This window comes from Leuresthes tenuis, unplaced genomic scaffold, assembly GCF_036924035.1.
Source record: "Leuresthes tenuis unplaced genomic scaffold, fLeuTen1.0.hap1 SCAF_10, whole genome shotgun sequence".
Lineage (NCBI taxonomy): Eukaryota > Metazoa > Chordata > Actinopteri > Atheriniformes > Atherinopsidae > Leuresthes > Leuresthes tenuis.
The window spans coordinates 11,595,293-11,609,768 of record NW_027325364.1 but is presented as its reverse complement, the minus strand read 5'-3'; the positions used below and the strand labels follow the sequence as shown (position 1 = coordinate 11,609,768).

The window sequence follows — 14,476 nt, the reverse complement described above, 5'->3', positions numbered from 1 at the left end:
TGAACCACAAACTCATTGCCCAATCCTCTGAGCTATAGACAGATTGTAACTAAATGTTTTAAATATATATATATTCATATAGATGGATATAGAGCGCCTATATTTCCACACAGCTGTTACAACTTTTTTTTAAAAAAAGAACATTGATCAGTAAATTAATGTAAAATCATTAAAAGCAGGTAATTGTCTCTTGTGACTCATTCTATGTCACACTGATATTATTTGTACTGTGGTGTAAAAACAGCCGTTCTTTATTGTACCTTATTAAGTATGAGCTGATTTTACTAACGTTGTATCCAGTTGCAGCTTATCATTGTTTTATCATGAATCGTTCTGTCAGTTATTTTCTTATCTATCAGTTAAATGTTTAACCGTCAAAATCCAGAAAATAGCATTAAATGTTCTAGACTCAACAAAACAACAAATCTACCTTTTTTATCTTTTTAAGTACTCTGTCATGACAAACTGTTAATTTTCATCTGTGCGGTAATATAAACAAAGTTGTCAACCTAGTAAAGGAGAAAATATAGAATTTTCCTTTTGGATGTGGTAGAAAATGGTATGAAAAGTAAAAAACAAGTGACTCATATTTGTACTTGAATTAATGACATAAATGCGGAGGCGGCTGAAGCTCAGCAGGTTGAGTGGTTGTTCTTAAATTGCAAGGTCGCTGACTCAATCCCACACCTCCCCTGTCTGCATTTTGAAGTGTCTTTGGGCAACATACAGAAATGCTACATTTACGTAATAAGTATGTTATGAAAAGTAAACCACCATCAATATGAGATATGTGATAAATCTTCAGCATCTCTAAAAATCTTTTGGGTTAGAAGAAAAAAACGTATTATCCCACACTGTGGGGAGTCGACGGCTTGCCAGCATTTTTCACATTTTGCTCATAAGTCAGGCTGACATACAGTATTTGGTTTTCTTAGGAAACTGTGATCTGAAGCTGAAGTTGGAATGAAGCTCTCCAGATTTGACTGACATCTGGGATCACAGCACAAGTTTGTAATGATTCGCTCATCAGGGGTCAGTGAGGCTGACTACTACAGTAAGACGTGATAAGTCAAGATTAATCTGACTGTATTTGAAGAGTCATCGTAAAAATAACTAGAAAGACTAGTCATTTGCTGTGGAGAGGCGTCTGATCCTTGCATGAGTGAAGAAGATTAACACTCTTGAAAAGCTGCTCCATTGGAATATGTTGTTAGTCTGTTTTTATTGTGATGACGCTTGTTTCTCTGAGCACTTCCAATTATCAGGACATTCTTTGGAACAAAAGCTATATATCTCCCATTCTAATATAACTACATGCTCAGTCCACTGCGTTTAACCGTCTGTGAAGCATATGGAACAAATCATCACCTTTCCCAACTTCTAATGAAACTGGTCTCACAGTCATCCGATAAAAAAGTCAAACCTCTCCTTGAGATTTATGTGTTTCTCTGTCATCGTAGAGCAATTGTATTGACAATTTTTGTGAAATTGTTAACAGTCTTGACGCCTCCCCAGTCTTCCTGTCAGAGAAAATCTGGCAGCCGCTCATTATCTCGTTAAGTTTCTGGTGACCCATTGGGCACCATTCACGAGCAAGCTGAGCCAGTGTGATGATAATCACCTCTGAGGATTGCCATAATCATTATTTACAGATGGAAGTGGGTGGAAACCCCCTTGTTTTGCATCATTTGGACTCAGTGCCATCTTGTATGTTATTCAGAGAAGCTATTTGCTGATGAGATGAATAAACTCTGAAGGGGGAAGTGAGAAATCATCTGGAATAGTTTCTGATTCACTGGCGGAGCTGGGAGCTGCTTAATTTCCCCAGTCAGAGTTCTAACTATGTTGTGGCCTTCAAACCTGTATGGCAGTAATTACAGCCAGACAAAGACCCCAGATTTACTGGGGCATGACACCATAAATTTTAAAACTGTTAATTAAATTCTGCTGTGTTGAGTAGCTTTGTGGCCAGCATCGGCCGCAATAGCAATACCCATGTGGGTTGAATTTAATCATTTTTGGGTTGTTGTTTTTTCGTCTTTGGAAAGCTTTCGCATGACGCAATCAGGTTGTTGTCGGGACTCTTGTTCTCTTTCCCCCTTTGCCCCCATCCCTGGATATACTGTATTTGCCCCATTCCTGCTCTCTGTGTGACCCCAGCTAACGTGTGGGCGAGACTGGGGAGGAATAAATTGGTTTCATGAGAGAGCCAGAGCATAAGCAGAGTAGAAATATTCATTAGTCTGGTTTATGCTTCTCCCCTGAGCAGTGTAGACACACACATACTGGTGTCCAAGGAAAGTTGTTAAAAGCTTTCAGGACAACAAGTTTGTTCTCTTTAAAGACAGAAACTAAAATTAAGTGTCCCAGTTGGCTGTGTGAGAACAGCCAAACTACTAAGAGCCTTATTATAGAAAATGATGCACGTATATCTCCGCTGGCCGGTACACTCCTGCGGTCACTAGAGGGCTATCAAAGCCAGCAGAAATATATATGGGAGCTTTTGCTGCAGTTAATAGTCAGGTGCACAGACCTGCAGGCTTCTCATTTGTGGTGTTAATAGTGTGTATGTGTAACATGATATCACAACCATGCCCAGCTTTATCACCTTCTGAAAGGTTGGGTCACAAACTATTACTTGTGTGCATGCTGTCGTTTATACACAGCTGTCTTGTGTGTGTTTGTTATTAGAATGTGAAGAAGCCACAGCTATCCAACAGGGGAGTAAGGCAATTTTCTTTTCTTTTTTTTCATGTAGGTCACGTCTGATCCTTATTTGTTTCTCCCAGTCTGCATAGAGTCAATACACAATAAGTTATACTCTCTCTCAGATACAGACACACACTGATTTACAACTCGGGCAGTTGTCCCCCCTCTGTTGCTGCAGTAGCGCTGTGGGAGGTAGTAAGGATTGGATGTCTTGCATTGCTTCCTCTGTGATTTGTTTCCATTACCATAAACAACAGTGACGTAAGTAATTACATACATTTACTCAAATAAAATGCGTGAGAACAGTATCATTTGAATATTAAGTATTTATTTTAATGTCCATGTATTGTTCAACTTCACTATAAAATATTGTCTTTTCTTCTTTAGTTTAGCCCAACCCCACTTCCTGCCCCTGGCCCTACAATTTGACCTTACACATTCATTTTGGAGGGATAGGGTGCCCCTTTTCTTTAGGGGATCAAGGAGTAGCTTGTGGGTCATCTAAACCATTCAGAAGACGAGATATCTTAAAGAAGAGGGCCACCCTAGCCAAGCAAAACATAGGCGTAGTGTCAAGAAGTGGAATTGGGGTTGGGCTTTACTCATGTGTTCAGGTTTACATTAAATAACTTGAAATTACAATTAAAAAGAAAAGGGAAAATTTTAGATGCAACTTTCCCCGAATTTGGTTTCAAATAACTGTTTAAATAGGCTAAACAATCTAATGAAAACAGAAGGCTAGAAATAAAGAATTAGTGAAGCAGAGCTTTATTCAAAACCCTCGACTTTCATATGTTCAGCTTTATCTTTCATCTATCACAACCAGACACAACAGTGGAATGCTTCATATATATCAAAGCATGAATATAATGTATAATGTACCTCTCTAGCAGAGTCTGCAAAAGGAAAACTTTCATAACTTAAGTTAATCTTGGTTATAATACTTGTTAAATGGGGGACTTTAACTCACAATGGAAGTGGAACTTCAGTGTGAAGACAGCAAAAATAGATATCCACACACAGTGGCTTAACAATATGAGCTCACACAGGTACCACACCCATGTTTGTAAGGGCTCTGCAGACTGCAAACAGGGACAAAAGCCAGACAGCAAGTTTCTCTTTTCTTCAAGTAATCAATGACTAGCAAACTTTCCCAGCAGTATGTCAGTATGGGGCAAGCCTAAAAGCAATATTTGCCATGGTGAACTTTCCACACATTGTGTACAAAGCAGCTTTCCCATATTCCTCCCGTACAGGGTCACAATATGGTAGCTGGGTTTGTTTGTTCAGAGGACTCATGCTTAAGTGTGGAAAGGGTCTGCTCGCCGTTCGACACAGAGCTCTGTGAAAACACAAAGCCTTGCCAGTTCAAACTCAGAGGGATTCTGTGTTTAGTAGTTTAGCTTTACTGTATGTGGATGTAGAGTTATGTATTTAATTAATAAACTGGTGCTTTGAATGTGTGAGTTTCCAGTTTGATGGGTGTCAATGACTGCTTCTGTTCTCTTGTGAGTGTTTCTCTGCCCGGTGATGCATGAATGAGACCTCTTTGGTTACTGGATTGTGTTTGTCTGTGACCCTGCTTGTGTGTCGGAGCCCATGTGTCAGTAGGTATTTTTAGCACCACCTCTCACTGCATTGCAATGGCACTCATTTGCACCCCTCTGAGTCCTCCCCACACCTCCTCTGTCCTCACCCTCCTCTCCCACCCATCAACCCATCCTGTCTCTGGGGCCTGCCAGTCCGACGCTGCATTCACTCTTACTGGAACGAGCCAGCAACAGTCGGCCCGAAGGTTTAAAAACAGGGCGGGAGATTTTGAGATCCCAGGGAAGAAGATCAGACTTGGCGATGAAGAACGCAAGCCTGGGTTTTATTAATCTTTTAGGCTGTGGCCAATATAAATATTAGTTAAAATAATTAAAGGATAGCTATAATAATATATCTTCTCACAAAGACCCTGGGAGCAAGGCATGGAACTTTAACTGCTGTTTCCGTTATAGACCAAGGGAGTGGAACTACTAAACATGTCATTGGTAAAAGCAGTAAGATGGAGGGCCAGACAAAGAACGAAATATTTCCAAAACATTGTTGGAAAGAAAGAAATGACATTCATTCAGACAGTTGGGAAACATAGGAAGGAAAGGAGAGAGGAAAAGGGAAGTGAAATCCTATAGAAGCTGGATTGACAGAGGACAACAGTTGTAGAGGAGCCTCCCAAATGCCATCGCAGAGGCTGTACTCCACGCTGTCAGATGTGTGTGCAGATAAATAGCAGGGGATTTCTGAAGGGGGGAGAGAAATATGACACCTAAAAGGAGTCTGCAACCACCCCCCTCCAAACATGAGGAAGATGAGGCACAAGTGCAATGCTACAGCTGAGAGGGTGTCCAGAGACCCCTGACGTCCCTGCCCCTACGCTCCACAATCCCACCTCCCCCCACCCTCCCAAATTCCCCGTGACAACAACACTGAGCTCATCGCACTTCACTCACATGATCTGCAGGATCACAAGGACACTACAGGCAGGATGGAATTCATCCAGCAGATACTTGGATGGCTTTGATAGAGGCTGCTGCCAGCCACATAATTATCTGATAAAAGTACTTTTTTGATATGTAAGAAATGTTTTGTTTGCAGAGGCAGAATGTAAATGCTTCAGAAAAAGTGGGATTCCTCTTGTAAGGTTAATTGAAACCTGCATGCTGAACGACTTTGGTACTGTTGCTGAGTTCTCTGCGGTGGTCCAGGTGGGAGCAGTTGGATGTATTCGCATGAATTTTGGAAGACATTCATGTTTCCTTGAGAGAGGAAATTTCCCACTTTGGTGACCATGTGACTTTTCCTCTACTGCCACCATGAGGCACATACTGATGGTGGAGGTGGCGTTTGGGATTTCAAATTAACTCATTTTTATAACAAAGAGACAGATTTCTAGGATTTTTAGTAAAACCATTCATGTTACCATTGTAATTTAAGAGGCTTCATCACCTCTGATTCTCAGTTTGTTCATGACCATATTTTACAACAGAGCTGCCAAAAACATTGAAACTATTGATAAATGACTTCATCCAAGTAAAAAGGCAACCTTCAAACTGTTAAACTTAAATTGTGTTGTTTACTTTTGAGATATATGCTCATGTTGAAAATAAAGCTAGCAATGAATTTTATAATAGTTGGTACACAGGAAATGAAAGAAGGAAAAAGTTGTATACTGCCAGAAAACACAGCTTGGCAAAGCATCTCATAGTGAATTAGGTCATTGGCAACAGGTCAGTAACGGGATTGGGTGTAAAAGCAGCATCCCAAAGAGAGTATTTCAAGATTTAATGCGTTCACATCTGTGAAAACAAAGTCTTTCTGTTTTATCACAATGTATATTTTTAATGTATTTTCAGTTGCTTTTATGTATTCTCTAACGTGTGTGCTCCTATCATATTATTGTTAAACATTTTTTGCTTTAAACAGGACATCTTTGAAAAAGAGAGCATTTCTTCAAAGTAAGGTTGCCAAAAGTTTGGGGATTTTATCAACAATCATCGATGATTGTTTTTTATCCTTGAAACCCTGAGAAATCTCCTTTACAAGAGAGGAAAGGCCAATAGCCAGAATTGAAAGTGAGACGCGGACACAATTCTATGGGAATTTTCAGGATGAGCTCTAGAAAACTGCTTATCTTTGTCAGTGAACACAGTTCATCATTGTGTTCACAGATGCAAGTTAAAACTCTGCTATGCAAAGAAATTACATGCATAATCTCTCTGGGCCTGAGTTCATGAACTGAAGTGAAGTAGAAAACAGTCCTGCGTTCTGAAAAAAGCAATTTTTGAATCATTCTGGAAATTAGAGACACCACATCCTCTAGTCTAAAGGGGAGAAACTATGTTTACATTGTCCAGTTCAAATTATATGGACAAATTTTAGATGTGCGGGAATATAATCAATACTGCACTATATCTACAGGTTCTGGAACAAATATACTGCCATTTGTGTGTCTTTTTCGTGGGAAGTTCTTGTTTATTTTAGCCACATTTCAGCCAATTTTGGATCGCGCGATTCTGTAGTAAATTACTTTTTATACTAAACTGACTTGTCAACGGTTCAGACCCGTCGCCCACTGAAAATATTTGGAGCATTGTGAATAGGAAGACATGACAAAGAAAGAGAAATGAGTCCCTCAGGTCCTTACAGCTTCGAGAGGATTCTTAAAAGACGAAGTGATGCAGTACAGTGGTAAACATGTCTCTGCACCAACTTTTTAAAAAGTCATTACTTTCTTACTTTTAATCTAATTTAAATACCAACTTTTGAAAAAAATAGTTTTTTATGACCAAATACCTGATGATATTCCCCACAGCTTTAGCTGTACTTTAGCTGGAGTATTAATTAGCAAACATTGGGATATTGAAGTTAGCCTAATCACAGCTTCATGGAGCTGTAAGTTTGACGAGAAGGTCTTTTTCTTAATAAGGTGTCTTGTTAAGAAAGTTCAGATACAATCTGGAATCCAAAAATAGCAAGACAACGGAATAATCAGAGAACTGTCTGAAAACTGAGAGGAGCTATTGTGAATATTTTCTTCACCAAACACCTAAAAAGAATGCTCCAGGGTCTGTAATGCCCACTGCCACCCCCCCACCCCAAACAGGAACCTTCCCATGGAGCAGACACTGACCCAATGACCCCATGACACCTCTGAGCTCCCAGATCCTCTCCAAGGGCCAATCAAATACAACCTGCTCCAGGCCTGTGACACTGATAGTCACAGTAAACATACATTAGGGGGGAATACAGGGGTGGGTGTGAGGTTGTACACTCACACAGACACATGTGCACACTGTCACAAATGAATACATGAATGTTCACCCAAAACACGGACCTGAGGACACACATGCATGTGAAAAAATAATGTATTTTGCTGTGAAATGGACTTGGAAACTCCACAAACTGGATACTTTTATTGGGTTTGAGCATTTCCAGTAAAGAAGACCCTGGCAGGGATGTTTCAGAGGAGAGAATGCCTGGTATGTGGTTTTACCCTGGTTCCCAACATACTGCAAGCCTCACATTCTGCAACTGATCTGTGTTGTCTGAATCCTGCAGCCCTGCACAGCTGTCAGACCACAACAGGAGGTGGACAGGCTGCTTGAGTTAAGAGAGAGTGTGTGTTGTCCCATGAAATGCCTTTATAGTGAACGTTTCCATTTCTAATTCAGATGTTTGTGCTTTTTTATGTCAGAGAGATGATCAATTTGAGCTGCATTTCCACAGTGATAGGCAATAGATCATCTGTCATTCCTCTTAAAACAAAGTTTTTGATAAAAATGGTAATTTCCCACTGAATGCATTAACCTTTTCCAGAAGTAAAACTTTCTTGTTACTTTTAACATTTTCTTTCTCTTAAAACCACCCTTTTTATCCTCTTGACAGACAATTGATACATCAGGTTATTCAATCTTTTCCCTTTCTTTCTACTTTTCTTACCTATGGCACCAAGTGGTTTCTCGTTGTTGCTGCCTCACAAGTGCAATATAACTTTTCCTCTTTCATCCCCTCCCTGTTCATCTTTCACACTGTGTGAATTCCTCACAGGATCAGACCTGCTTTTTATGCTCCACTGGTTTTCACTCAAAGGGAGGGAGGAGGGATGAGGGAGGAAAGGGGTTTAGTAGCAAACCAGAACTCAACAGAGAATCTGAGTGTTTTGTGAAAAAGGTAGAAACAAAAATATGGATAGCATCATGCCAACGCGAAAGTGAGACACAAAAAGAGTAGGATAGAGATGGCACAGGGCAGAAATAATGCTTAAAAAGGTCATCAATTCTGCCTGGGGATTTTCAGTTGCCTGGACAACGAACAAAGCAGAGCCAATTGGACGATGCGCACCATAGAAAGAGCTGAAAAGAGAAGGCAAAAGCTTTGGGGAGAAGAATAACAAGAGCGGAGAATTACTGCACTCATCAGCAGGATCATTTCTGGGAATCAGTTGGATGATGTCATGCATAATAACTATCAAATATTTTATAGAGATACCTGTACTATCCCTTTAATTCACAGATTAACTACATGTTTGTTTAGCAGCAGAACTGGAGAAAGAAGTTTATACAGAAACAGACACAGAAACAGGAGATTATTTTGTATGTAACAAGGAGGAAGAAAGCTTCAACACAGTGAAAGAAGAGCTCTTGGTTCGGTGTATCTCTGAACTGAAAAGCAACGAGAGAATGTTAATGATATGCGGGGAGAATGAGGACAGACCAGATGAAAGTCCAACTCAAGTCTTCTCAGGGACAAAGAAAGTTGGAAAGGCTGGTAGGGAGGGTGGGAGGTGAAAGGGTGAGGAAGGGGGAGTGGAAAAGGTAGCATAAGTGAAGCAGAAACAAAAAAGTCAGAGATTCACGGGAGAAATGTTAAATATATTTTGAGCATTCCCTGACAAATAGAAAGCTTTTCATCTGTGTGTAAGGAAGTGCAGTTCACGTTGTTGTTGTTACATAGTCCTATTTCCCACATTATCATAATATCAAACACATGGTGGTATGTTAGACTGACGTCTACAATTTGTCAGACAACTAACTGGGAACTACAGCTCTTGAATAAATGCAATAAAATGTCAAAAATTCCCCTCAGAAATATGAGTAAAGGGGCCACTGCCTGGCACGAATCCTGTACTTCTCTGGGGCAATCTTTATCCAAAACACTGGATTTATGGGCAGAGCTGACCCTTTTAAAACATGAGAGGAGAAAAAGTGCAAGTTTAAACATTAACACAAACCCTAAGACACACTGAAAGCTGCTAAAGAGTGTGCCAAGTTGATCTCCCCCTCCAGTTTATCCAAGGTGGAGCTTGAAGTGTGTAAATGACCTTTATTGTCCCTTGCTGCTGATTGAGCTCCAGCTAAAATTTCCCTCCACCTCCAGCCAGACAAGTACCAGCAAGCACTGTACCTGCTTTGAAGCCTATTTCCCAGTCTGTTTGGTTGGACTTTTATGTTTTGCAGCAGGACATTTCTCGTGTCTCTTTTTAGACATCAAATCCCGACTCAATTCAGCTCTACCTCGGGGTCCCATATCAACAACTGTCCTGGTTCCAGCTCTGTTGGTGCTTTTTACTGCACACCCTTCAATCTGAGTCATTATAGCCCAGAGGCAGTAATGGTATACAGTTACACAACCAATACTCTGTAATAAAAGTTTCCTTTGGAGGTAAATACTAAGGCTGAGAGCTGCGGGTCCACACTGATTGGCCCTTGCCAGATGCTGAGAGGTAGGACCGATTATTGGAAGCGTTTCAAAGTTTATATTGTCAAAAAACTGCTTTAAAACACCACAGACACAGTTTCTAACATGCAAAACGATAACTGCTTCAGTATCAAATGACATATTCCCGATTTTTTTCCATTGCTGTGCTGAAAAGAGTATTGTCTATATATTGGATTGCGTTTTTTTTTTAGTGTTGCTCGGGCTCACAACTCCCTCCCACCGAAGGCTCTGATTGGATGAGCTTCGTGCTGGAATATTCAATGAGACACCTTGCTCGCAGCTGTGATTGGACACAGCCGGTGCAGTTATGTAAATGAGCACCTGGCGGCGCCTGCTGGCCTGGCTGCAGAGCCCGAAGAGCAGGCGGTGGGTCCGGGTTGCACATTCAACGAGGGGTCGGAGCGCAGAGACCGTTGACGGTCAAATTCGAGTTTGCAATATTTCCCCTCTTCGTTTAGGACTTTTAAAGGCACGTATCTGTACAGTGTCAAGTGAAAATCTAATATCAGCCAGTGCGTTTTTGCGAGTTTTTTTTTCTTGTTTTCTGAGTTTTGGCTGAGGTCGTTCACTGAACTGCTGCCTCGGGGCGCTTTTGGGATTATTCTGAATTATTCTGTGGATCCGCGTTGCTCTGGGCACTGTTTTCTAGACGCACTGTTAATCCCGAAGTTTGGACTGCCGTCGAAGCGCACTTCTCTCCGTTTTTTAGGTAAGTACAGACGTACTCGTGTAAATCCTCCGCGCCTGTCTTCTCACTGCGCTTTACTCCATAATAAGCGACTATGATAATATTGCGGCGGATATTTCCAGCTGTCTGACTGTGTGAATGTCTGTCTGCCTCTCACTTTGTGGCAAGGCGTCTGTAAGTCTCGGTGAGATCCGGGTGCTGCGGCACTGGACACCGGCCACGGGCTCACTGGAGGCGCGCAAGAGGTCTCGTTGCGCCGCGTCTGCTGCCGTCTTTGTGCAGCGGCCTCATTTTTGCATCTACCGACGACCCAAACGAAGTATTCTGATAGTGTACATCATGGTCTAGACTTCCACAGCATGCCACAGAAACGTTATCCAGTCATGTTTTTGGACGAGACGCGTTAACCGCTTTCACACATCTATTTCTCACATTGGATTTCTTTAGTCAGTCCTCACCCCTCATCAATTTAAAAACTTCACTTCGTCTCATCGGACCTCAAGGACCTCAAGTCCCAAAGCGTAACATGGGCTTGGCTCCTGCCTTCACTTCCTTTGCTTTGCACCTCCTTCTCCAAACCCCTCCAGATAAACAACAGTTATTCCCCGGGTCATGTCAAGCTTTAAAAACTGCAGCAGCTCTGATGAATGACTCCTAACGTTGATAATGACCTCCACACATCCAGCTGGTGGTCATCACACCCATTGCGACCTTAAGGCACCACAGGTGACCTCGCTCTGGAGAGACCTTCATCTCTGATTTCCCTCACTTCTGACCCCCAGAACCGAACGTGAAACAAGCACGGGACAGCCTACCGCTGGAGAGGAGGCCCGTGTTGATACAGAAAACAGTTTAGACTCTGGGGGATGAACTGCTGGACGGTTTAGACTTTGAACAGGATGTTCACTTTTTGTTTGAGTTTGAATCAGAAGAAAAAGGGCGGAGGCAGTGAATCGATCATGTGGTGTAATAAACGTTTCTGAGAACTGGACTGGTCCTAATCAAAAACTGCACATTTCTTTGAAGAGGGGTGAAAATGTGGACGTGATTGCATGCATCTCTGTTGCCAGCCTGTTCCTGAGTGATGAGGAGTTCACAATGGGCTTCGGTGGGTGTAGACTTGTTTGCTGGCCAGTGGACTGAGCAGGCAATCTGGAGGAGGTGTAGTATTGTTAAACTGTTGGGAGGAGGAGGAGGTGGAGGTGCCTGTGCTATTCACCAATAGATGGAGGCAATAAAATGCCATTTTCTCTCCCCGTCCCTCCCTCTCTGCCTCTGTAGTGACTTTAGGAGCATAAATTGAGGAGGATCTCGGAGTATTGATGCACAGTCCCTCCCAGAAAGCACATGTGTGCTGCATCACCGTCTAATGGGCATCTGGCTGCTAATTCTCCCACAGCGTCCCACGAGAGACATTGCCTACGCAAAGCTGCTTTTTATCAGCTGTGCAGTCCAGCAAAGGAGACGCCGAATATTTCAAATAGTTGGATAGATCTCTTCTGTGAGTACAAGTGTGCATGCACACACTCTGTGAACTATTTTTTATTGATTTGACCTGGCAGATTTGGGAGCAAAATGGCATTATTTGCTGAAGATGATTTGTGGAGGAGTATGTAGTATGTAGGAAAGTAATTTGTCCAACAGTATCTGAAAAGTGGCTGTTCGAACTGAGCAGTTCGAGTCCTGGAGAGGTTTTTTATTTTTAATTTTGATTATAAATGCATGACAAGGAAAAAAAAATTGAAGATGGTGTTGCATGATTGCTGTTGTTTTGTGATCGAAGGCGCATTGATGCATGCAAGCTTTAATCCAACCAGAAGCGGGGGAGTTTTCTAAGATGGGAGCCCCGGTTCAGTGTGGTGGATCATTGACCTCAGTTTGTTGTTCTCTATCTGGGGCCATTGTTTTGGTGGACACTATCCTTTGTGAATTGTGTTTTCTGGTTGTTGACCACTATGAAAAGACTGTCAGCAGGTGGACGTGAACAGAAAGCCCAAAAGGGGGTTTAGCTTTGAATTTGTGTCGGATCACTGCAGTTCAGTCACTGCAGATTCTGCTCAAGAACTGAAGGGCATGTTTTGCACAGTTGCGTGATCCTAATAGCAAAGGCACTAATGTGGCTACTTAACCACATGAAAGAGCACAATGTTGATAATGGTGTTTTCAATACAGAAGAACAGTCTCTCCGTGTGTTTGTGTCTTTCGCAGGAATCTTGTATTAGGCAGAAAGTCTGTGTTTGCTCATAATTGGCTCCCGACAGACTGAGCGGAAAGGCCAGTGGAAGAATTCATTGAAGTCCAAAGACACGACACGGTTACTTGCCTTCATTCGCTGCAGTCCTCCTTTAATGGGAAATGAAACCAATTGCAAGAAAGACTCTGTTGGCCACCCTGCCTTCCTAAACCAATTTCCCTCAAGTCTAGACTTTTCAATTGCATTTGCCAAATGTGTGGTCACATGCGTAGAAAGCTCAACAACACTGTCAGACAAACAAATTAATCATGTTCGGGGTGGTGAGACTTCAAAGAAGGATCCAGGATTTTCTTGGGCATTAGTTGTCAGAGTTCTCAAATCGACTTGATATCCTCCTCATGAATCTCCATCTCCAAAGTCCTGAATTCTCTCATATCATTGCTTCATCCCCCTGTCCCTCCTTCCCTACAGACATCAGGCATACTTTTGATCCCCTAATAGATCATTCTGGCAATCTGTCACTTTCTCTACTTCTAATGTGGAGCACAGATTCTCCTTCTTCATCTTCTATCTCTACATTCCCTTTGAAGCAGCTCTAGATGTTTCATTCATCCCCCTCCGCCCCCCGCTCATCTATTTTATCATCAGCCTCCCTTCTCCTATCCTCTCTGTGATTATTTATCTGTTTGCTCTTTCCTTCGAGGATGCTCGAGATAGATTGCAACGTTTAGATGTGAGCTGGGGTTAAACTTTACTCAAAAGAATTTGTCAGCTTGGCTTTGTGTCTCATTATAGCGCAAGAACTTACAGAAATACCTCTTTACAGGTTGTCACGGTCAATACGAAATATTTACAGAACCACTCGAATTTTCCACTTTTCTCTCATCATATTATGCATGAGTGGTCATAATTCCCCAGAATAACAAAGAAAATGGTGCTAGTTTATAAGGAAAAACACTAGTATTCAGACCCTTTACTCATTAGGAATGATCTTAAAAGCTACAACCTGCTCTCTTTAGGAAGTTTCTCGTTCATTTTTGTAGAATCAGTCAAACTCAACCAGGTTGGATGGTGCACATCGGGTCACAACATTTGCTGTCAGCACAGGACACTGTGCTGCAAAGCAGCATATCTTCTTGAAGAAACCTAACAATGGACATCTCGCTAAATGGTGTGAAAAGCGTTGGGTAAAAAAATGGTTTTGCCAGTCTGGATATGTGTGGGTTCATGTTTTTTTTTTTTTTTTTTTTTTTTTTTTTTTTTTTTTTAAAAAAGGTTGTTGTTGGTATCGGATGACCAAACTCAGTCATGGACCTGGAGTTTCCAACAAAACAGAACAAAACTAAAATCTTAATCTCATATAATTTTAATACTGTAGCAGGCTGAGAAAAAAAAAACAGCTGCTGCAATCAAAGCATGAAGGAAAGCTGGCAAAAAAAAGAAAGTGTGACCCTGTAAATGTGTAAATGAACATAGCTGGTAGCTATCACAGCCACATCATCAAAGCAGGACTAGATCTGATGATTTATTGTGTATTTTAAGAAGTTATTGTGCTGCAGGTGTATCCCTGAGGCAGCTAAGTTAGGTTCAGTCTTATTCTGCCTTATGCAACACTGGCTGTT

General features: G+C 41.6%; 1 protein-coding gene across 5 annotated transcripts in view; it reads left to right on the top strand.

Moving 5' to 3' along the window:
* Positions 1-10,331: 10,331 nt before the first annotated feature.
* Positions 10,332-14,476, top strand: part of ddr1 (discoidin domain receptor tyrosine kinase 1) — a 49,526-nt gene continuing 45,381 nt past the window's right edge. For 4 of the 5 annotated variants that reach the window (XM_072393977.1, XM_072393978.1, XM_072393976.1 and 1 more), the window contains exon 1: positions 10,332-10,681. The gene's annotated coding sequence lies outside the window, so the exon portion shown is untranslated. Of the gene's footprint in view, positions 10,682-11,981; positions 12,162-14,476 lie in introns of those variants that run through there. The other variant, XM_072393975.1, reaches the window with a different exon arrangement.